The 24,554-nt window shown below is 38.7% G+C and overlaps 1 protein-coding gene and 1 pseudogene across 2 annotated transcripts in view; both read left to right on the top strand.

The window, feature by feature from the left end:
* PCSK2 (proprotein convertase subtilisin/kexin type 2) overlaps positions 1-24,554 on the top strand; it is a 649,727-nt gene that overhangs the window by 75,242 nt on the left and 549,931 nt on the right. The gene's annotated exons all lie outside the window — the stretch shown is intronic.
* On the top strand, positions 4,298-4,564 carry LOC102872960 (annotated as a pseudogene).

The raw sequence follows: 24,554 nt of genomic DNA, 5'->3' as shown, positions 1-24,554 counted from the left end.
GATACTTTCAACATCTATTGTTCACACAGGTGCTTCTTCCCTGTGTCCTGACCTTCCCCGATGCCAAGGAGCTTCCTAGCATGTTGTTGTAGTTGTTGAGTACTAACCCATACTTGACTCTCCAGCAGGTTTTCAGAGGCAGTTAATCATGCTGGAGGTGATTGCCCATTTTTCTCCTGCAGAGCAGCTAATGGATTTGAACCATGTGTCTTCAGGATTGCAGCATAGCTTCTTGCCACTAGGCAACTAGAACTCTCCTAGCATAGGAACCTAAATCTAAAAAGATATGCTCTACTCATAACAAAAACTACTAGAAATAGAAGGTGGATTTAGAAGAGGAAATAGCCCTAGGGACATCCTAGCCAATGTCTAGGTATCTTGACTGAAAACAGAGAGTGTCAGAAAAATATTTATTTGCATCTCATTGACTATGCAAAGAAGTTTGACTGTGTCAATTACAACAAACTGTGGCTAACCTTGAGAAAAACTGGAACACTTGATAGTGCTTATGTGAAATTTATACTTGGACCAGGACACTGTCATTAGAACAGAGCAAGGAAACAGCACACTGTTCAAAATCAGGGTAGGAATGCATAAGGGATTCATCCCCTCTCCATATGTCTTCTACCTGTATGTGGAACTGATCATTCTGGAGGCTAGACTTTATAAACTTAAAACCCTGTCTTACTTTGAGCCAATCTCACTCTCTCTCAATCCATTTAATCCAGGGTCTTCCTCTCCTGTGCTGACCCTTCACTCTTCCAAGCACGATGACCTTCTCCAAAGACTGGTCCCTGCTGTAAACATAGTATGTGAGCTGGAGCTTCAGAATCCTTGCCTCCAAGGAGCAACCTGGTTTTACCATTTCCAGGACAGACTTGTTTGTTCTTCTCTTGGAAGTTTCTGGTATTTCCAATACTCTCTTTAGCACCACAACCCAGAGGCATCAATTCTTCTTCTGTTATCCTTAGTCCAACCCTCTGAGGCATGGCAAGTAATTGATAAAACCATGGTTTGGATCAGATGCACCCTAGTCTCTAGTCTGACGTTGTTGCTTCTTAGTGTCTTTAGAAGTCCCTGGCAGTAAAGTTTCTCAAATCATTTGAGAAGCTGAACTCTATATTTTTAGGTGGTCGATTCTTAGCAATAAAAAAACACATCAAGAGGGAAGAAAGATATGGTAAGTTTCACATTTGAATTCATAAAGTCTCTATGAGTCATACTCAACTTGGTGGCACCTAACAAAAACCACAACTACTACTATCTTGGTATTGTCTATTTATTATTTTCCTTTCTGATCATGTTTGTTTTGTGTATTTTGGGGGCTTGAAGCATGTGGTGTAGAAGGTCAAAAACTCCAGCCTAAAATATGGATTGGAGCTCAATATCAAGAAAACAAAGATTCTCACCATGGAACTGATAGGCAGCATTGTGATAGTGAAGAGATTGAGATTGTTAACAGCATTAATTTGCTTGGCTCCAAAATCAACATTCTTGGTACCAGCAGCCAGAAAATCAAAACATGAATTGCATTGGGAATGTCTGCTGTCGAGAACCTGTCTAGAGTACTAAGAAGCAACAATATCAGTCTGGAGACTAAGATGCACCTAATCCAGGTCATGGTCTTTGCAATTACTTGCTATGCAACAGAAAGCTGAGCAATATCTAGGGATGATAGAAGGAGAGTTGATGCCTTTGATCTGTGATGCTAGAGAAGAATATTGAATATACCGTGGATTGCTAGGAGAATAAACAGATTTGTCCTGGAGAGGGTGAAACCTAGCTGTTCCTTGGAGGGAAGGATTCTGAAGCTTCATCTGAAATTTTGGGCATGTTGCAAGGAGGGACTAGTTCTTGGAGAGAGAGATTATGTTTGGGAGGGTGAAGGAACAGTGTAAGAGAGGAAGACCCTCGATGAGATGGATTGACTCAGTGACCATGGTAATGCGGGTAGGTGTGTCAGAGACAATAGGGCTGGCTTAGGATAGAGCAGAGTCCAGAGCTGTTGTACATAGGATCACTCTGAGTCCAAGAATGTGACAACACATAACAACAGCAACCATTTTGTGCATAGATATTTATTATGTTTATGTCCTCTTGTTCTGTTGACACTTAAAGTGTTATATAGTGTCATTCCTTGTCATTTATGAGGGATTTTAACATGAAGTCTTTTCTATCAGAAATTAGTATTGCTACTTCTGCTTTTTTATTTTTAAATTGTATTTGCTTGGTATGTTTTTCCACCCTTTGATTTTTAGTGTGTATTTCTCTTTCCTTCTCATGCGTGTCTCTTGTAAATAACATATTGATGAGTTTTGTTGTTTTAATCCAATATGAGCTACTCTTTTTCTGTCTGTTGTTGTGTATCATCGAGTCAGAGCTGACCCATGGTTGACCCTTCAGTGGGTTTTCAGAGGCAGTTAATCACACAAGAGAATGCATTTAAACTATTTACATTCTGTGTGACTATTAAAGCAAGGTTTATTGCTGCCATGTTATTGAGTTCTTTTTAATTTTGTGGGTGGTAACTTTCATCCATCCACTTTTCTATGGTGTCTTTGTGGTAAGAACTTCCTTTTGTAAACTTCCTTAGTTTCTATTTTTTGTGAGAATGTCCTGATTTCTCCATCATATTTGATGAACAGCTTTTCTGTGTACAGAAATCTTGGTTGGCGATTGTTTTGAACGTTTTACATACGCCATATCACTGTCTTCTTACTCTCGTGGTTTCTGCTGAGAAATCAAAGATAATAATATTTACTTTTCTTTTCTGGTTACTCTTTGTTTTTCTCTAGCTATTCTCAGAATTCTTTCCTTGTCTTTAATTCTGTATAATTTGTCTGTAATATGCCTTGGTGTTTTTCTTTTATTTTTTATTCTATTTTGAGATTCACCCAGTTTCTTAGATGTATAGTTTCTCATTTTTCATAATATCTGGAAAGTTTTCTTCCACAAATATCTTTGGTTCCTCCCCCCCCCTTCTTGTTCTGGAAATCTGACTACATGTTATTCCTCTTGATAGTATTCCACATAATTCTTAGGCCTTTTTCATTTTCTTTCCTTTTTGTTTCTGCTTTTTGCTCTAGCAGTTCAGTACTGAGAGCTCTATCTTCTGTTTCACTTATTCTGTGTTCCATTTCTTCAGTTCTCCTCATCTGTCCTTCAAACACGTTGATGTCTTCTGAAATATTGATCTTATTATCCTGGATTGATGTTTCTGGTTTTTCTGTTGTTCCTGGTATTTCATTAGTTTTATGGCTTACTCTGGTGATGCCTATTTAAGTTCCTCTAGGGTTACTTTTGTAGCTTCCTTGAATTCTTCTTTTTTATTTCACCCAGAGAAAATACTTTGTCATTGTTCTTTTGAATTCCAAGTTAGGAAGTTCCATCAGACTTTCTCCCCCGGGAGATCCAATGCCTGTGTTGTAGTCACTTTTTAGGATGACATCTTGCTTTGGGTTTTTGTGGATTTTTAGATTGTCTGTTCTTCTATGTTATTGTGGTGATGGTATATCTATAAAACAATTTATTTTAAATTTTTTATTTTACCTATTCTCTTGTGTCACGTGTTCAATAGTTAGTGGTTCATCTGTGTATTTAACATTGTCTGTGAGATGCTTTCTCTCTAGTTGCTTGTATGAAGGAATCTTTGCATCTGTGTCCACCAGGTCTCCAATCTTTTGAATCCCCGGCTTTGTATATCAGGAGCTTGCAGGGGTACTGGAACCTGGTCGGGTGTTTAAAGAGTATGAGACTTCCAGATGCTCTGCTCGACTCCTATAGGGCGGTAAAGGAACACATATCCCCTGCTAGGCTGGGTCATCTGCAATGCTATGTCCAGGTGTTCTTCTCACTGCTAGTGTCCTGGGGAGCCAGTATGTCAGTTTGGGGTCAATGGAGGTGGGGCTTCCTCCAGGCACTCTGCTCCCAGTTAGAGCTGGAGTTGGGTGTTGAGTAAACAGTACCTGCCTAAGAGGTCAATCGGACTGAGGCCTCCTGGCCCTCTGCTCATTGTTAGGAAAGGGGCAAGGAAAAGCCTGCAGAAGCTTTCCTGGGTGCCTCTACTACGGTCCTTTGAGTTAGTCATCTGTGAGGTTAGAAAGTACAGTGACACTGCAGTCCTTGTTCTCAGGTGCTACTTCTCCGGCTAGGACAGTGCACCACAATGACTTGAGTAAATGGATGACAGTGTTTTGAGTGACTCCAAGCAAGTAAGAAAATGGAAAAAGGAGAAACAATTGTGCCCCAGTCACAAGATAGTGAAGAGAAAATCACTGGTAAAAAGACTTCAGCAGCCATGGCCAGTTGTGATGCAAAACCAAAATCAATAAGTCGTGCCAAAAAGTGATCAGAAGAGATCGAAAATCTGTACCGATTTCAACAAGCAGGATATAGAGATGAGATTGAATACACACAAGTGGAACAAGTTTCTATGGTAGATCTTTGGCCGGAGACAGGCTATGTGAAGAAACTGCAGAGAAGGAACAATACTGTCTATTACTACAACAAACACAGGGAATGTGATGATAACGAAGTCCACAAAGTGAAAATTTATGCTTATTAGGCTTTCTTCTGTTGTAAAGAAACATCTCCGTTAAAGGGCCTTAAAGAGATTTATTAAAGATGATATGTCATTCAAATGGTAAAGTGTGGAAAATTCAGGATCTGAAGCTCCTGAATCCCAGGGAAGAATGTAAATCATACAAAATTAAAGAGCTGTAAAAGGAGGGGGGAAAAGTACAGTAACAATTTTTTAATTTTTTTTTTAACTGTGGCAGCTTTAGAGGCAGAGATTATTCCACATTCTTACCGGGGACTTCCTGGGTTCAGAAGTGTTCATTGATATCTCTGATTGGGTGGTCAAATTAGAGCATAAAGAAAACCAGGATATTATGGGACTGAAATAAAATTCTATTGAGTCTTGAGAGTAAGGTACAGGAAGAAACACTTTTTTTTTAAGTGATTGGTGGAAAATTATAAGATCCAGCCCTGTATCCTGTATTATACTATATCCTGTATCCAACAGTTGTCTCAGTATTACACAGGCCATGTAATCCCTTCAATGCCTTAACCTTCTTTGCTCTGTAAATAGCTTACCTTTATGTCATAGATTCCTATCAAAAGAGAATTATCTGAGGAGGCAAACAGATTTTAAAAAAGAAGGAAAATATTAAGCAGATATAGTTTTTCCTTGGTTTTCCCTTCAAGAATCCCCCTAAGCCACACCCCTGCCTATTTTCAATCTTTAAACATCTGTGAGAAGCAAGTACTCACTTTTAGAATGCGTCATCTTTCAAGACTGCAGGTAAAGATGCTTTATACAAATTGCAATTTAATGCATGCAAATGTGCACCCAGTGAAATCTATTAGGATAGCATTTGGCTCATACACTTTGATGCCCTATCAGCCAACTAGTGACCTTTTGTGCTTCAGAAAGGAGAAACCAAGGACTCAGTCATTCAATTTGTGTGCTAAGGACAATTTGGTATGACCCAGGCTGCTAAGTTAGAAAATAGAAAGGATTTCTCAGGAGCTTCCTCTTGGGTTAGATGTCTTTATTGATTTAATCTGATACTAACTAGAAAAAAGACAATGTCTGTTGAATATTGATGTTTTAGTTTGGGTATCTGCAAGCAGAAAGTCTCAAGATAAAGCCTTAGAAGTGAGCAATTTATGTTGAAGGAGATCATTGTAAATACAAAATAAAGAATGATAGGAGAAAAGCAAGTGTTGGAAACAAATAAAAACTTATAAGGGGTTTCCACTATGAAAAACTAGACTGAATTATATACTAAGGACTGTGAGGTTTTGTATTAGTGCTTCCATATTGTCTCACAAGAGCAGAGGTTTCTGAATTAGTAATATGCTGGCTTGTTTGCTGAGTTGATTGAGATGCTAAATCCCAATATTCTTGGGCTTCCCTCTGCATAGGCTGAGGAAGCTTCTTAATGTTGGATGAATCCCTCAGACAGAAAGGTAGAGATGGATGTATTGAAGCAGGAAGTCATCAGCAACCATAGGTGAGCTTAAACAGTCACTGTATCACTATAGCTGCTTTGAGGGACATTGTTGTTGTTGTTTTGTGCCGTTGAGTGGCCCGTGACTCATAGCAACCATAGCAACAGCCCTAAACCCTGCTCTGTTCTGTGTCAACTTCACTGTCTCTGACACACCTACTTCCATTACCCCAGTCACTGAATCAATCCATCTCATCGAGGGTCTTTCTCTCTTGCACTGTCCCTCCACTCTCCCAAGCATGACTTCCTTCTCCAAAGACTGGTCTCTCCTTGCAACTCATGCAAAATACGTCAGACGAAGCTTCAGAAACCTTATCTCCAAGCAGCAGCCTGGTTTCACCCTCTCTAGGATGAATCTGTTCATTTTCTTAGCAGTCCCTGGTATATTCAATACTCTTCTCCAGCACCACAGCTCAAAGGCATCAATTCTCCTTCTATCAATCCCTAGTCATTGTCCAGCTCTTTGATGAACAGCAAGTAATTGCAAAGACCATGGCCTGTATCAGGTGTACCTTAGGTGAGGAAAAGTTTGTCATTTATCAAAAGTCCTATATTTTGCCACTGAATCAATTACTTGTATTCTATAAATTATCTTCCCTTTATCTTCTGTGTGAGATAATTACAAAGTAGGAAGATACAGATGAAAACTGATCACATCCTTTGTTTTAAAGCTCTAAAATGTGATTTTTCTACTGAATCAAAATAGAGAATGAATGAGTGATTAAGAAAGACCAGTTGCTAGAAAAAAAATACACCATGATCAGCATTAAGAGTAAGCAATAAAATAAGTATAGTACAATAGATTGACATAACAGCTGTAATAACGAACTGAAAAATCACCAATGATTATTAAAATGGCATCTTGTTGTTGTTGTTATGTGCCGTCGAGTCGCTTGCGACTCGTAGCGACCCTATGTACAACAGCCCTAAACTCCACTCTGTGCTGTGCCAATCGCACCGTCTCTGACACTCCCATCCCAATTATCCCAGTCACTGAGTCAATCCACCTCATAGAGGGCCTTCCTCTCCTGCGCTGTCCCTCCACCCTCCCAAGCATGATGTCCCTCTCCAAGGACTGGTCTCTCCTCACAACATGTCCAAAGTATGTTAGACTGAGCTTCAGAATCCTTGCCTCCAAGGAGCCACCTGGTTTAACCCTTTCCAGGACAAATCTGTTTGTTTTCCTAGCAGTCCATGGTATTCTCAATACTCTTCTCCAGCACCACAGCTCAAAGGCTTCAATTCTCCTATCCTCCTTGGTCATTATCCAACTCTCTGATGCATAACAAGTGATTGCGAAGACTATAGCCTGTATCAGATGCACCTTAGTCTCCAGAGAGACATTATTGCTCTTCAGTACTTTGGAGAGGTCCCTAACAGCAGACTTTCCCATGGCAATGTGTCTTTTCATTTCCTGGCTGCTGGTGCCAAGACTGTTGACTGTGGAGCCAAGCCAACTAAAGCTGTGTACAATCCCAATCTCTTCACCATCCATCCTGATGCTGCCGATTGGTCCAGTTGTGAGAATCTTTGTCTTCTTGACATTGAGCCTCATTCCATATTGTAGGCTGCAGCCCTTGACCCTCTGCAGCAGGCGCTTCAGGTCCTCTTCAGTTTCAGCAAGCAGGGTTGTGTCATCTGCATAACACAGGTTGTTGATAAATCGTCCACCAATCTTGACCCCACAGTTCTCCTCATAGAGCCCAGCCTCCCGGATAATCTGTTCTTCACTCTGGAAACATTATGACTAAACTTCAGAGACATTGATCCCAACATAAGGAACTACTATCAGCTGATGTGTTTGGAATCACAGAAGCCATGGAAGCCTCATGTATGTTATTTGATGGAGGGCTGGTCAAAGGGAGATAGATGTGAAGGGAAGGGGTAGAAGTGGATGGGTATCCTGGTGGATGGTGGAGCAGGGAAATAAGTGGGTAAAGACGCGTGTGAGAAAGGCAGGGACAACACTGACACTAAAGTTAACTCTGCAATAAGGGATATACCTTTAACATGCTGGTCTGTCTGATACTTCTCTAAATCTGAACATTCACATTAAGACAGACTAGGAAGAAGGATTGCCCATCCACTTCTGAAATAGCAGGCCTCTGAAAACCCTATGTACAACTACCAGAAGTCCAGGCTGGGTTTATAAGGGGTCGTGGTACTAGAGATATTGTAGCTGATGTTAGATGGATCTTGGCTGAAAGCAGGGAATACCAGAGGAATGTCTATCTGTGTTTCATTGACTATGCAAAGGCATTTGACTGTGTAGATCATAACAAACTATGGCTGACTCTGAGAAGAATGGGAATCCCAGAACACTTGATCGTTTTAATGCGAAACTTATACTTGGACCAGGAGGCAGCCATCAGAACAGAGAAAGGGAACACTGCATGGTTCAAAATTGGGAAGGGCGTACGTCAGGGATGCATCCTATCTCCATACCTTTTCAACCTATATGCAGAACAAATTATCCGGGAAGCTGGGCTCTATGAGGAGAAAATGGCATAGAACCAGTAAATATTTTATTCTATTATATAGAAAGTTGCTGTGGAGTTAGAGTCAACTCAATTGGACCTACCAGAACTACATAGGGTTACTTATCCACAACTGGTGGAAAAGAAATAAAACCAATGATTCCTTTCAGCACTAATTCTTATTTAAATATAAAGGTAGATAAGGATTGATGTTGCATATTAATTTATGATTTTAAAACATTTCTTATAAATTAGTAGTTGGGCTCAAAAATAGGTATGATGAAATTGTACGATAAGTTTATATAATATGCAAATTCTCTAGAAATTAAAGAAGTATGAGAAAAGAGGGAAATTAGAGTATGTAGTTATGTTCACCATTCTGTTCATGTTAGCTGAACATGTCTCCTCACAACCTTCACAAAAGGAGGATCTTGGGTAAAATACTCATACTTTCAGCACAAAATATTTCCCCCACAAGTCACCTTCTTCATCTGTTGTATGATCAAAGCAATGAGGCCATATTCTAATGTAGAGGAAAATTTGCTCTGTGTGTGATTGTACTGAGATACAATATATCTAATATTCTAAGAAAATTTCCAAGTCAATTTTACCTATGCATAATTTCCACTTTGTTGATGCATAGCAAGTAATTGTAAATACCATGGCTGAGCCAGACACACCGTAGTTGCTCTTCAGTACTTTGGAGAGGTCTCTAACAGCAGACTTTCCCCAGTACAATTCATCTTTCAAGCTCAAAGATGTGATTCCTTTTTAATAATATTATATTTAATTTGGATTGTCCAAAAACAAGTTTTGATGTTCAGAGTTGCATGCAAGGGTTAAAACAAATTCACAAGAATCAAAATATGACCTTGATTCTATCCCAGCTGAATTTAAAAACTATCTCAAGAATAGGTTTAAGGCATTGAACACTAATAAAGAAAGACCTGAAATGTGGGATGATATCAAGGATCTCATCCATGAGTGGGGAAAAGGTCATTACAAACACAGAGGACGAGGAAAAGAACAGAAGTGATGTCAAAAGAGACACTGAGTATTACGTTAGAATGCAGAAAAGCCAAAAAAAGGGGGGCCATAGAATGAGGAACTTAACGAGTTGAATAGAAGATTTCAAAAGGCAGCTTGTTCAAAACAACTATGAGATATCATCTCACCTCAGGAAGAATAGCAAAATTTAGCACAACAGCAAACATCAAATGCAGTGAGGTTGTGGAGAAATTGGAACCCTTATTCACTGTTGGTAGGAGTGTAAAATGGTGCAACCACTACGGAAGGCTGTATGGTGCTTTCTCAAAAAGTTGCAAATAGAGATACCATTTGACCCAACAATTTCATTACTGGGAATTTACTCTAAAGAAACCATAACTGCCACCCAAGTAGATATATGCACATCTATGTTTATTGTGGTTTTGTTTGCAATAGCGAAGAGCTGGAAACAGCCCAAGTGCCCAAACGAATGGATAGAGAAGCTCTGGTATATTCACACAATGGAATACTATGCAGCATTGAAAAACAAGGAACTCATGAAATATTATGCAAAATGGATGACCCTAGAGGACATTATGCTGAGTGAAATAGCCCAGTCACAGAAGGACAAATATTGCATAGGGCCACTGTTGTAAAATGAGACTGACATCAGGGTTGAGGGAAGATAGAAAAAGAGGGGAGGAATGATGTATATTTCATTGAAACAAATGAGGGAGAGAACTGTTTAAAAGGGATATGTGAAATGGATATTCTTGTCATTACAGAAGTCCAGAGTGAAGGATGCATAGTGGATTGGACTTGGGGGGTGGAACTGCATAACAATGAAAGAGTTTTTCTTTCTTTTCAAGGTGAAGTTCATGAATTGGGGAGGGTGGGTATGGAAAAAAGTGCAACAATGAAGACTGGAAGCCCTAAGTCTCTGTAAACTTTCATTAAAATTATTATAATTTTTTTTTAAAAAGGTAGCTTGTAAAGACAAAGTATTACAAAGAAGCACACAAAGAGCTGGAGTCAGAAAATAAAAAAGGAAGAACTAGTTCAGCATCTCTCAAGCTGAAGGAATAGAAGAAAAAATTCAAGTCTCAAATTACAATATTGAAAGATGATCCAGTAAGCATCAAAAAATGATGGGGAAAAAATACATGAGTGACGGTACCAAAAAGAATTGACTGATACAGAACCATTTCAAGACGTAGCATATGATCAAGACCCAAAGGTGAAAAAGGAAGACATTTGAGCTGCTCTAAAGGAATTGGGGGCAGGGAGAATAAGGTCCACTAATTGATGGAATACGAATTGACAAATTTCAACAACCTGATGCAGCCCTGCATGTGCCACTAGGTTGTTCCTAGAAGCCTAGAGAACAGCTAACTGGCCAACTGACTGGGAAAATCCATATTTATTCCCATTTTTTAAAAAAAGGAAGACTAATGCCTCTTGCAAGACTAATGACTCTTGCAGAGACCAGTGCCTCTCAGAAAGACCCTGATCGTTGTGGAACCTTACCTTTACTCTGCTGCAAGGTAGCAAGGCCTGTGTGGCGTGGTCAGCCCAGGATTATCTTCTAGCCACCACTTCCCCTGCATCTGCTAACCCTGTGGCCCAGCCCAGGCACACTCAAACCCTGGCCAGCAACAGAACCACTGCTTGCAAGGTTGAGGACCTGCAGTTTTAGACCACAAGCTTGCCCAGAGCACTAGACTGCTTCCACGACCACTTGTAAATCCTGGCGACCTACTGCTTGGGCCACCCAGCTGTTGCCACTGCTGTTCAGCACCAGAGGACCAATATCACGTGTACTTTGGATGAAAGACTTTTGTCTAGCAGGAAACGTGAGACCCCTTAAACTCAAGTGGGAAGGGGGTGGGCCAGGTCAAGCCTATAAAGATGCCTTTTCTGGAAGGGAGCAGGCTTCCTCTTTTGCCATTCAGGAATTTAGGGTGAAACACTACTGTCTAGCTAGATAACATGTGATCCCTTAAGATCAAACAGAAGGAGATGGGCCAGGTTGAGTCTCAGTTTCTAGAAGGGAACAGGCTTCCTCTTTGCTATTTGGGTGCCTTGGGTGAAACACTACTGGTTAGGTCCAAGGCCCTATGGAAATATTGCTTTACTCTGGTTCATTATATAGTTATAAAAAAATCTAACATCTACTAAGAAAGGACTCATATAATGTCAAGAAAGCAGCAACGTGCCTCAATCATCATGAAAAAACAGAATAACACTTCTAAAAATTCAGACCCAATGAATACCCCAGATAGAGAGAACCAGAAGAAATATGTTCATGTGGAATTATTTTAACAGCTACAGAAGAAGATGCAGATAATAAAAGAAAACAATGGAAGCCATTAAGAGATGACAATCCAGGAGAAATGTATTGATGAGGAGCAAATTAAACAGCCATGGAAGAAAATGTAAAAGGTGGAAGAAATAATTGATAGTATAGACAAAGAGGAACAAGAACTTTAAAAAATCCTCACAAGACAGAGAGGGAACAACCAACATGCTACTGAAAATAATAAACAGCATGAAAATTCAATCCAGAATATTAAGACCAAAATTGCAGAAGTGTCCAGCATGCTGGTAGCACAAAAAAGTAAAACTGAAGAAATGGAGCAGAGAGTCAGTGAGCTTGAAGACAACAGCCTCATTGGAAACATACTAGAAGAAAAATCAGAGATGAAACATTAAAAAAAAATGAAGAAAACATTAAATCATATGCGATGACCACAAAAGGAACAATGTACATATGATTGGAATGCCAGAACATTAGACTGACAGGGAAGTCCCTGAGAAAATTGTGGAAGAAGTACTAGAAGAAAACTTTCCAGGTATTTTGAAGAATGGGGAAATCTACATTCAAGAAAAACAGAAAACACCAAGTAGATTAAACCCAAAAAAGAAAAACCATTAAGACATAACATGGTCAAAATTTTCCAAATTAAAATATAAGGTTAGAATACTAAAAGCAGCACAAGAAAAACAAGGAGTCACCTACAAAGGGGAAATAATTAGAGTCAATTCTGATTTCGCAGCAGAAACCATGAGAACTAGAAGACAATGGGATGGTATATACAGAAAGTTAAAAGTCTATGTACAACTGCCCTAAACTCTGCTCTATCCTGTACCAATCTTATTATCTCTGACACACCTACCTCTATTACCCCAGTCACTGAATCAGTTCACCTCATACAGGGTCTTCCTCTCCTGCACTGTCCCTCCACCTTCCCAAGCATGATACTCCTCTCCAAGGACTGGTCCCTCCTTGCACCATGTCCAGAATATGTCTTCATAACACAAAGCTTCAGAACACTTGGCTCCAAGAAGCAGCCTGATTTAACCCTCTCCAGGATGAACCTACTAGTTCTCTTAGCAATCAATGGTATATTCAATATTCATTTCCAACACCACAGCTCAAAAGCATCAATTTTCCTTCTATCATCCCTAGGTATTGTCCAGCTCTCTGATGCATAGCAAGTGATTGCAAAGACCATAGCCTGTATCAGGCACACCTTAGTCTCCAGGCTGACATCGTTGTTCTTAGTACTCTGGAGAGGTCTCTAACAGCAGAATTTCTCAACACAATACGTTTTTTAATTTCCTTTATGCTGGTGCCAAGAGTTTTGATTGTGGAGCCAAGCAAACTAAAGCTGTTAACAATCTCAATCCCTTCACCATCTCTCTTGATGCTGCAAATAAGCCCAGTGGTGAGAATCTTTGTTTTCTTGATATTGAGCTTCAATCCTTATTGAAGACTGAAGTCCTTGACCTTCTACAGCAAGTGCTTTAGGTCCTCCTCAGTTTCAGCAAGCAGGGTTCTGTCATCTGCATAACACATATTGCTAATGAGTCTTCCTCCAATCCTGATGCCACATATCTCCTCATAGAGGCTAGCCTCACAGATAATCTGTTCTGCATATACATTCAAAAGGTATGGAGACAGGACACATCCCTGGCATACATCCTTTCCAATTTTGAATCATGCAGTGTTTCCTTGCTCTGTTCTGATGACTGCCTCCTGGTCCAAGTGTAGGTTTCACATTAGCATAATCAAGTGTTCTGAGATTCCCATACCTGATAGTATGCATAGGAATCAAATTGATTACATCTGTGGAAAGAACTGCTGGAAAAGCTCCATACCAGCTGTGAAAACTAGGCCAGATATTGATTGTGGAACAGGCCACCAACTGTATCTATGCAAGTTCAAGCTGACACTAAGGAAAATGAAATCAAATCCATGAGAACCAAAATATGACCTTGAGTCTATCCACATGAATTTCAAAACCATCTCAGGAACAGGTTCAAGCCTTGAACACTAATGAGCAAAGAGTAGCAGTATACAAGATCAATATCCAAAAATCAGTGGGATTCCTCTATAGTAACAAAGAGAAATCAGAGAAGGAAAATAAGAAAGCAATACCATTTACAATAACCAACCACATCAAAACAGCCATGAGATACCATCTCACCCCAGTAAGAATAGCAAAATTTAACAGAGCAGCAAACAACAAATGTTGGTGAAGTTGTGCAGAAACTGGAACCCTCATTCACTCACTGTTGTTGGGAATGTAAAATGGTGCATCCACTACGGAAGGCAGTATGGTGCTTTCTCAAAAAGTTGCAAATAGAAATACCATCAAGCAGATATATCCCCACCCGTGTTTATTGTGACTTTGTTCACAACAGCAAAGAGCTGGAAACAACTGGTGCCCATCAACAATTGAATGAATGAATGAATGAATAGAGAAGCTATGGTATATTCACACAATGGAATGCATTGAAAAACAAGGATCTCATGAAATATACAAAAGTGGTGACCCTGGAGGACATTATACGGAGTGAAATACCTCAGTCACAAAAGGACAAATACTGCATAGTGCCACTGTTGTAAAATGGGACTGACATCAGTGTTGAGGGGAGACTGAGAAAGATGGATAAATTATGTATACTGCATTGAAACAGATGAAAGAGAGAACTACTTAAAGGGAATGTATTATTAGGTATTTTTGTCATGATAGGAGTCCAGAATGAAGGCTGCATAGTGGAGTGGACTTGGGAGGAGGGACTGTATAACAATGGAATAATTTTTCTTTTACTTTTCAAAGAGCAAACTTGGTGGGGAGAGATGTACAGGGAGAAAAGTGCAACAATGAATGAATGGAAATCCAAAGTCCTGTAAACTTTCATTAAACTTAATATTAATAAAAAATATTAAAACAAAGAAATTAATAATAATGAATTAAAAAAATAAAGAAAAGTGTAAAAAAAGAATAGCTGACCACAAACTGAAATGCTTAGGAGTGAACCTAAATAGAGACACAAAGACCTAAAACTGTAGGAGATCTCTGCAAGACCCAAAAAAAGACCTAAAGAAATGGAAACAGTTTTCCTGTTCATGGATAGGAAGGCTCAATATTTTGAAAATGACTATCCTACTAAAAGCAATCTACATATTCAATGCAATCCCAATTCGGATACCAAATTAATTTTTCAAGGCGATCGAAAGATAAATTATCAAGTTTATTAGGAGAGAAAAGAGACAACCAATAATCAAAGCACTGCTGAAAAACAAAAATGAACTGGGAGGGACAGCACTCTTTGACCTCAAAACACCACAGTAGTAACCAAAATGGTATGGTACTGGTACAATGACAGGCACATAGATCAATGGAACAGAATTGAGAACCCAGAGATAGACCCAGCTATCTATTCTATAGTCAACTGATATTCAACAAGGAAATAAAACCTATCAAATAGGGAAATGATAACCTCTTCAACAAACGGTGCTGGCAAAACAATACTGGACTGCTACCTGTAGAAAGCTAAAACACGATTCACATCTCACCACATACATGAAAATCAACTCAAGGTGGATCAGAGACCTGGGACTAAAACCCAAAACCATAAAGTTAGTAAGAGACAAACTTGGACCAAGATTAGACAGCCTAGTCTATGGTATAAAGAGACTGCCAAATACAGCCAGAAATGTTCTATCTGGAGAGGATAAAATTGATTAGTGAGACCTAATAAAGATTAAATCCTTACGTGCATCAAAACCTTTTTTCCAACTGGCTGGTAACAGACATTTGGCAATATGATTTCAGACAAGTGTCTCATAACAGAATCTCATAACAGAATCCGGAGGAAATAGACAAATTCTTTGTAACTAAAAATATGGGGTGGGGGAGTTTACAGAATACTATAGGGCCTGCACAAGAAAAAGACTCAAAACATAACTACAAAATGGGCAATAGACATGGAAAAGACTTTTTACAGAGGAAGATATTTGGATAGCAGACACATGAAGAAATGCTCAAAATCACTGGTAAAAATAGAGATGCGTATCAAAACCACAATGAAATACCATCTCACTCCAGCAGCAGTGGCAACATTTAACAGGACAGCAAGGAATATAAATGTTGGGGAGAATGTGGAAAGATAGGAGCTCCAATACAGTGTTGGTGGGATTGTAAAATGGTACAACCACTCTGGAAGGCAGTTTGGCATTTCCTCAAAAGGCTGGCAATAGAAATTCCATATGACCTAGTTATTCCATTGCTTGGAATATACTGCAAGAAAATGAGAACTGAGTCACAAAGAGAGACTTGTATATCAGTGTTCATAGCAGCATTATGCACCATCACAAGAATATGGTAATAGCTCAAAAATCCAACCATTATTTAATGGATTGAGAAATTATGGTACATTCACACAATGGAATATTATGTACCATGCTGGAGAAATTATTTCATAAATTATTACCTAACAAGGGAGGGACTGGAGAGCTTTATGCTAAGTGAACTAACTCAGTCCCATAATGATAAATATATAAGACAAATATATAAGACTATTATTATAACTGAAGTAAGAGGATCTAAGCAGGTGCAGTGGGGGATGGGAACAGAGGTTGAGGATGCATAGGGGGAGCATTAGTAATAAAGCTGCATAATTTGATGGGGGGGGTGAAGGAAATGGGAAATATTGGTGTGAAAAATAATGCATACAAATTTTGTAAATTGTTATTGTCGTTGTTGTTAAGTGTCATCAAGTAGCCTGCGACTCATAGTGACCGTATGTCCTTCCACCCTCCCAAGCATGAAGTTTCTCTCCAATGACTGATCCTTCCTGGCAACACGCCCAAAGTATGTCAGACAGAGTCTCCGAATCCTTGCCTCTAAGGAGCAGCCTGGTTTCACCCTCTCTAAGATGAATCTGTTTGTTCCCCTAGCAATCCAATAATCTTCTACAGCACCACAACTCAAAGGAAGAAATTTTTCTTCTATCATCCCTAGTCATTGTCAAGCTTTCTGATGCATAGCAAGTAATTGTGAAGACAATGGCCTGGATCAGGTGAACCTTAGTATCCAGACTGACATTGTTGCTCTTCAGTATGCTGGAGATGTCCCTGACATCAGACTTTCTCAATGCAATTTGTATTTTGATTTCCTGGCTGCCAGTACCAAGAGTGCTAATTGTGGAATCAAGCAACTAAAGCTGTTAAGAATCTCAAATCTTTTCACTATCGTGATGCTGCCAGTTGGTCCAGTGTGGAGAATCTTTGTTTTCTTTGTTTGCTTTAATCTATATTGAAGGCTGCAGTACTTGACCTTCTGTAGCAAGAGCTTCAGGTCCTCCTCCATTTCAGCAATCAGGATTGTCTCATCTACATGACACAGGTTGTTGATGAGTTTTTCTCCAGTTCTGATGCCACATTTCTCCTCATAGAGCCCAGCCTCCCAGATGATCTGTTCATCACTTAGTTTTAAAAGATATAGAGATAGGACACATCCCTGGCATACATCCTTCCCGATTTTGAACCATATAGTTTCCTTGCCCTGTTCTGATAACTGCCTCCTGGCCCAAGTGTAGGTTTCATATAAACATGATTAAGTGTTCAGAGATCACAATTATTTTCAGAGTTGGCCACAGTTTATTGCTAAATGCCTTTGCATAGTCAATGAAACAAAGGTAGGCATTCCTCTAGTGCTCTCTGCTTTAAGCCAAGATCAATCTAACATTAACTATAATATCCCTAGTGCCACAATCCCTTCTAGGCCCAGGGACACATCTGGCAGTATTCTGTTGATGTTCTGTTCCAGTGGTTTTTGATAATTTTTAGCAGAAGCTTGCTTGCATGTGATATTAATGATATGTTCAATAATTTTCACACTCTTGGATTACCTGTCTTTGGAATGGGAACAAACATGGATATTTTGTAGTAAGTTGGCCAGGTGGGTTTCCTCCAGATTTCTTGGCACAACTTATGAGCATATACAGGGTAGCATCTGTTTTTTAAAATATGTCAATTAGTATGCCTTCAATTCATAGGACCTTGTTTTCCCCCAATTCCTTCAGAGCAGCTTGAACTTCTTAAACCCAGACTATACACATGACTCTTACCTGATGGTATGTATGCATAGAAATCAGATTGATATCTGGAGAAGCTCAATATCAGCTGTGAAAACTAGGCCAGGTGCTGATTGTGGAACAGACCACCAACTACTCATATGCAAGTTCAAGCTGAAGCTAAAAAAGGTTAAATCAAATGCCCAGGAATCACAATTTGACCTTGAGTCTATCCTACTTGAATTTCAAAACTATCTCAGGAACACTAATGAGCTTGAGCACTAATTAGCAAACACCAGAAGAGCTGTGGGAACATATCAAGAATATAATCCATGAAGAATGCAAAAAAGTCATTATAAAGACAGAGGAGGAAGAAAAAAACAGAGATGGATGTCATATGAGACTCTGAATATTGCATTAGAGAGCTGAGTAGCCAAAGCAAAGGGAAGAAAGTAAGGAACTGAACAGAAGATTTCAAAGGGCAGAGAGAGAAGACAAAGCAAAGTATTATAATGAAACATGGTAAGAGTTGAAATCAGAAAATTAAAGTTTCGACCTTGCTTGGCATTTCTTAAAACTGAAGGAACTGAAGAACAAATTAAAACCTTGAGTCGCAATACTTAAGGATGCTTTGGGCAGAATATTAAATGATCCAGGAAGCATTTAAAGAAAATGGAAGGAGTATACAGAGTCACTTGTACAAAAAAAAAAAAAAAAAACACCAAAATTAGCTGACACAAAAGAACTTAATGAAACAACGTATAAGCAAGAGCCTATGGTGATGAAAGAAGAACTTTATAAATACACCAGAAAAAAACTAATTAAAAAGGTGATTAAACAAAATATGGAAATTATCTAACAATATCTCTAATATCAAATGCTAGTAAAATCTTGCTGAAGATTACCCAAATCTGTCTAGAAAAGTATATTGACAGAGAACTGACAGACATATAAGCTGGATTTGGAAGAGGCACTAGGGATATTATTGCTGATGTCATATAGACTTGACTGAAAGCAGATACTACCAGAAGGATGTCTACTTGTGTTTTATCAACTATGTTAAGAAATTTCACTGTTTGGACCACAATAAATTGTGGCTAACATTGTGCTCATGCAAAACATATAAATAGATCAGGAAGGTATTGTCCAAACGAAGCAAGGAAACACTGCGTGGTTCAATATCAAGAAATGGGATGTATTATTTCTCCATATCTTTCCAAGCCATATTCTGAACAGATCATTCCAGAGTCTAGGCTTTATGGAGAAGAATGTGACATCAGGATTGGAGGAAGACTCATCAGCAACCTGCATTATACAGATGACACAACTTTGCTTGCTGAAACTGAGGAGGACTTAGAGCATTTGATTCAGAAGATCAAGAAATTTAGCCTTCAATATATATATTGCATTTCAACAATAAGGAAAAAACAAAAAAGAAAGAAAAGTCCTCACCATCAGGTCAATAGGCAGCAAAAAGAGAAAAGTTTGACATTTTAATTTTTCTATATAAATGATTTTTATTGTGTTTTTAACCATCATTTACAGAAAACGTGGATTTCCATTTCTTCCTTGTTGCATATTTTCCACCCTACCCTCCCCATTTAGAAAACTCTTAAAAAAATTAATTCATTGTTGCACAATTTCCTCCCTCCTCATCACCCCAGTCTACTTTGCACACACCCCTTATTCTGGACTATTATTATTCAAATAATACCTAATCATATATTCCTTCTTTTCTTTTTCTAAATTTAATTTTCTTATTTTTTTCATTTCCGTTGATTCATTGTTAGACACTTTCCTCCTAGCCCACTCCTCCCCCCACCCCAGTTCACTTTTCTCTTTGACAAGTAAAAAAAAAATCTTGCATTGTTATACAATCTCCCCTTCCCCCAGTCAGTCCACTCCACTATGCAGGATGCGTGGTCCTGGAGGACGTTATGCTGAGTGAAATATCTCAGTCACAAAAGGTCAAATACTGCATAGTGCCACTGTTATAAAGCAGGACTGACATCAGAGTTGGGGGGGAACTAAGAGGGGGTAAATAATGTATACTGCATTGAAACAGATAAGGGAGGGTACTGTTTAGGAGGAATATTATGATTAGATATTGTTATCATATATTCCTTTCAAACAGTTCTTTTCCTGATCTGTTCCAATACAGTGTTCATTATTTATCCCTTATTTATCCCTTTTTTCTCAGTTTCTCTCCAACACCATTTCTGTCCCGTTTTACAACACTGCATTATGCGTATTTGTCCTTTTTTGACTGAGATATTACAGTCAGCATAGTGTCCTCTAAGATAACCCATTTTGTATATTTTTATGAGTTTTTCCTTTCAGCACTGCACAGTATTCCACTGTGTGACCACACCACAGTTTCTCTATCCATTCGTTTGTGAGCACTTGGGTTGCTTCTATCTCTTTGCTGTTGCGAACAGCACAGCAATAAACAAGGGTATGCATGTATCTATTTGGGTGGTAGCTCTGGTTTCTTTAGGTTATATTCCCAGTAATGGAATTGCTGGATCAAATGGTCTTCCTATTTCCAACTTTTTGAGAAAACACCCTATGGCCTCCCATAGTGGTTGCACCATTTTACCCTTCCACCAACAGTGAATAAGGGTTTCCGTTTCCCCACAACCTTGCTAGCATTTGTTGTTGTGGCTCTGTTGAACTTTGCTATTGTTACTAGGGTGAGATGATATCTCATAGCTGTTTTGATTTGTATCTCTCACTCTTAGAGCTAGGGATTTTGAACATTTCTTCATGTATTTGTTTGCCATCTGAATGTCTTCTTTGGTGGAGTGTCTGTTCTTATCCTGTGCCCATTTTGTGATTGGGTTGTTTATCTTTATTTAGTTGAAGTACTGGAGTATTAAATACATTTTATTAAAATTTTATTTTATTAATTTTAATAAATATTTACAGAGATTTTGGATTTTTATTCATTCATTGTTGCCCTGTTTTCTTTAGCCTCTTTCCCCCAGTTCGCTCCTCTCTTGGAAAAGCAAATGATAAACTTCTTCATTGGCATACAACCCCCCTGACCCCGACCCTGTCCCCCTCCCCAAGCCCAACCTAAATACACTCCACTATTCAACCTTAATTCTGGATTCCTGTGATAATCATAATATGCTATCATATATAACTTTTAAACTTTTCTTTCCCTCATCTGTTTCAATTTAGTATACACAATTGATCCAGTTTTTCTCAGTCTTACCCCAACCTTGAGGTCAGTCACTTTCTAAAACAGTGGCACCATGCAGTATTTGTCCTTTTGTGACTGTGATATTTTACTCAGCATAATGTCCTCCAGGGTCACCTATTTTGAATAATATTAAATTAGTTCCTTGTTTTTCAATGCAGCGTAGTATTCCATTGTGTGAATATACTACAGCTTCTCTATCCATTCGTTTGTTGATGGGCACTTAGGTTGTTTCCAACTCCCAGCTATTGTGAACAAAGCCGTGATGAAGATGGGTGTGCATATATCTGCTTGGATGTCAGTTATGGTTTCTTTAGGGTATATTCCCAGCAGTGGAATTGCTGGGTCAAATGGTATCTCTATTTCCAACTTCTTTAGAAAGTGCCATACCACCTTCCACAATGGTTGCACCATTTTAAACTCCCACCAACAGTGAATAAGGGTTCCAGTTTCTCCACAAACTCACCAGGATTTGTTACTTGCTGTTCTGTTAAATTTTGCTATTCTGACTGGGGTGAGATGATATAGTTGTTTTGATTTGCATCTCTCTTAGAGCTAGGGATTTTGAACATTTTTTCATGTACTTGTTGGCCATCTGAATGTCTTCTTTGGTGAAGTGTCTGTTCATATCCTGTGCCCATTTTTTAATTGGATTATTTACCATTATCTTGCTGTGGTTCTCAAGTATTTTATAAATTCTAGATATAAGTCCCTTATCTGATTTAAGTCCCTTATCTCACATATCATTACCAATTTTTTTTCTGAGTCTGTGGCTTGCCTTTTCACCCTGTTGGTGAAGGTTTTTGACATGCATAGGGATTTTATTCTTAGAAGAAAGTGGTGGTGATGGTGAAAATTGAAGTTTTTAACAGTTTATTTTTGCTCAGATTCATAAATCTTGGCACCAGTAGTCAGGAAATCATAAGATGAGTTGCATTTAGAAAATCTACTGTCAAAGACCTCTCTAGAGTGTTAAAGAACAATGATGTCAATCTCGAGATTAAAGTGCACCTGATCCAGGCCCTAGTCTTCTCAATTGCCCGCTCTGCTTTTGAGAGCTGGATAATAACTAAAAATGACAGAAGAATTGATGCCTATGAGTCATGGTGCCGGAGAAAAATATTGAACATGTACCATGGAGTCTCAAGATAACAGCTAGGTCTCTCTCCTGGAGAAGATGGAACCTGGTTGTTCCTTTGAGATAAATATTTTGAAACTCCATCTCATACACTTTGTGTATGTTGTCAGAAGCAGTCATTTCTTAGATAAGGGCTTCATGCTTGGAAAAGTGGATAGCAAGAACCTGGATGAGACGAATCAACACAATGACTCTAACAATAGGGTCAGATATGTTTGAGAGAGTGAGGTAGGCTCAGGTAGGGCAAGATTCAGAGCTGCTAAGAGTCCTAGTTGACTTGATGACACATAACAACAACTTAAGGAGAACTTAATTGAGTCTTAAGATCCTTGGTCTGCAATATGGTTGCAATCTTCAAAAAGCCTAGTAGTAAATTGGGAGCAGGAATGACCCTAAGGGTTGTCCTGTTTTGAAGTAAGAAAACCAGATTTTTGTGCCCCACAGTGACATTCTCTGGGAGGAGCCATAAATGTAGGTGAGCAATCTCATCTAAATGTAGGTGAGTAAACAAAGATTCTCACCACTGGGACGATTGGCAGCATCATGAAAGATCATGAAGAGATTGACATTTTTAACAGCTTTAGTGTGTCAGAATCAGTAAAGTTGGTTCAGGCTATCCTGAGCAGGGTTTAGAGCTGTTGTACATAGTGTTGCTATGTGTTGCAAGAAACTCGATGGCACATAACAGCAACAATAATCTCCTATCACCAAAGGGACTTTTGAAGTATTGATCATCCAGGTAATCATCAATCTCTACAACAAGGAAAATAGAGGAACTAGATGGTGTTTGGCTACCACTGCTAGCCACTTTCAAAGATCATAATAGAAGATCCTAGATAGACTAGGGAGAAATGTGGAGCAAAACCTGTTGTTGCTTTTTGGTTCCATCAAGTCAAGTATGGCATAGAATGACTCTATAAACAGCAGAATTGAAGCCGGTCCCATTCTTTGCCGTCTTCACAATCACGAACACTCTAAACTCCATTGCACCAGTCATTGTGTCAATTCATCTGGTTGAGAGTCTTCCCCTCTTTTGCTGATCCTGTCTAGGAAATAGCCTTTTCTACCAATATGCCCAAAGTACATGAGATGAAGCTTTATCATCTTTGCCTCCAAGGAAACTTCTGGCTACAACTTTTCCAAAACATCTGTTTGGCTGAGGACTTTTTGTTTGTTTGTTGTTTTTGTTTTTATTGTTTTTTTTTTCAATCCATGGGCTATTCAGTACTTTTCTCCAACACCACAAAGCAAAGTCATCAAGTCTTCTTCTCTCATCTTTATTCATTGTCCAGCTCTCAGATGCATAACAAATAATTGAAAAGACCATGGTCTGAATCAAGCATGCCTCAGTTCTCATTTGTTTGCTTTTAATAGCTTGTTGACAGTTTAAATCTTTTCTCCATCTATCATGATGTTGCCTACAAAGCTAGTAGTAAGAAGTTTTGTTCCCTTGATGTTGAGTTGCAATCCATATTGAAGGCTGTATTCTTTGTTCTTCTGCAGCAAGTGCTTCAAGTCCTCCTCCTTCCTTTTAGCAAGGAAGGTTGTTTCATTCATATAATGAAGGTTATTGATGAATTTCCCTCCAATTCTGTTTCCACATTCTGCTTCATAGACTACAGCTTCTCAAAGAATTTGCTCATTATACAGATTGAATAAGTATGGACAGAGGATATTACCCTGATGCAAATTTTTCTTACTTTTAAACCATATAATGATCCTTGTTTTGTTTGCACAATAGCCTCTTGATCTAGGCAAAAGTTTTGCATGAATGTGAATAAATATTCTAGGATTCCCATTATTCTCAATGTTAGCCATATGTTAGTAATGGTACACACAATCAAATGTGTGGTGAAGTAAAAAAAAAAAAAAAACACAAAGAAAACAAAACTACCAAACCTAAAAAAATATAAAAAAGCTAGACTTATTTACCAGGTCAACTGTGGTGAATCTGAATTTATATTCTTGTGTAACTATTGTAAATATAATTTTAAAACCACACAAGCATATTGTCTCACAATATGGCTGTTTAGGCTCTCACTGAGAGAAAAAAAATCAAGGAATTGACCTGGTTGAGCTTTTATCTGGAGTTTCTAGGGAAGAACTTTATTTCAGGTTATTGACAGAATTCAGATGCTTTCACTTATAGCATCTTTTGAGGTTCCTGTTTTCTTGTCAGATTTTTACGCTTTGTCATCGAGGTGCCTGCATTTCTTCCTACATGACTCCCTTCACTCAAAGCAACAACAGCACATTAAATCCTTCCTTGCAGTGTTTGTAAAACAATGAAAGAATCTTTTCTTTTACTTTTCCATAATTTTTGGACTCATGTACTTATAACTTGTTAGTCAAATTTGTGTCTT

This window comes from Elephantulus edwardii, unplaced genomic scaffold, assembly GCF_000299155.1.
Source record: "Elephantulus edwardii isolate Elephantulus edwardi_28Jun2011 unplaced genomic scaffold, EleEdw1.0 scaffold00366, whole genome shotgun sequence".
Taxonomy (NCBI): Eukaryota; Metazoa; Chordata; class Mammalia; order Macroscelidea; family Macroscelididae; genus Elephantulus; species Elephantulus edwardii.
The sequence above is the reverse complement of the archived record's forward strand: the minus strand, read 5'-3'. Positions and strand labels throughout refer to the sequence as shown.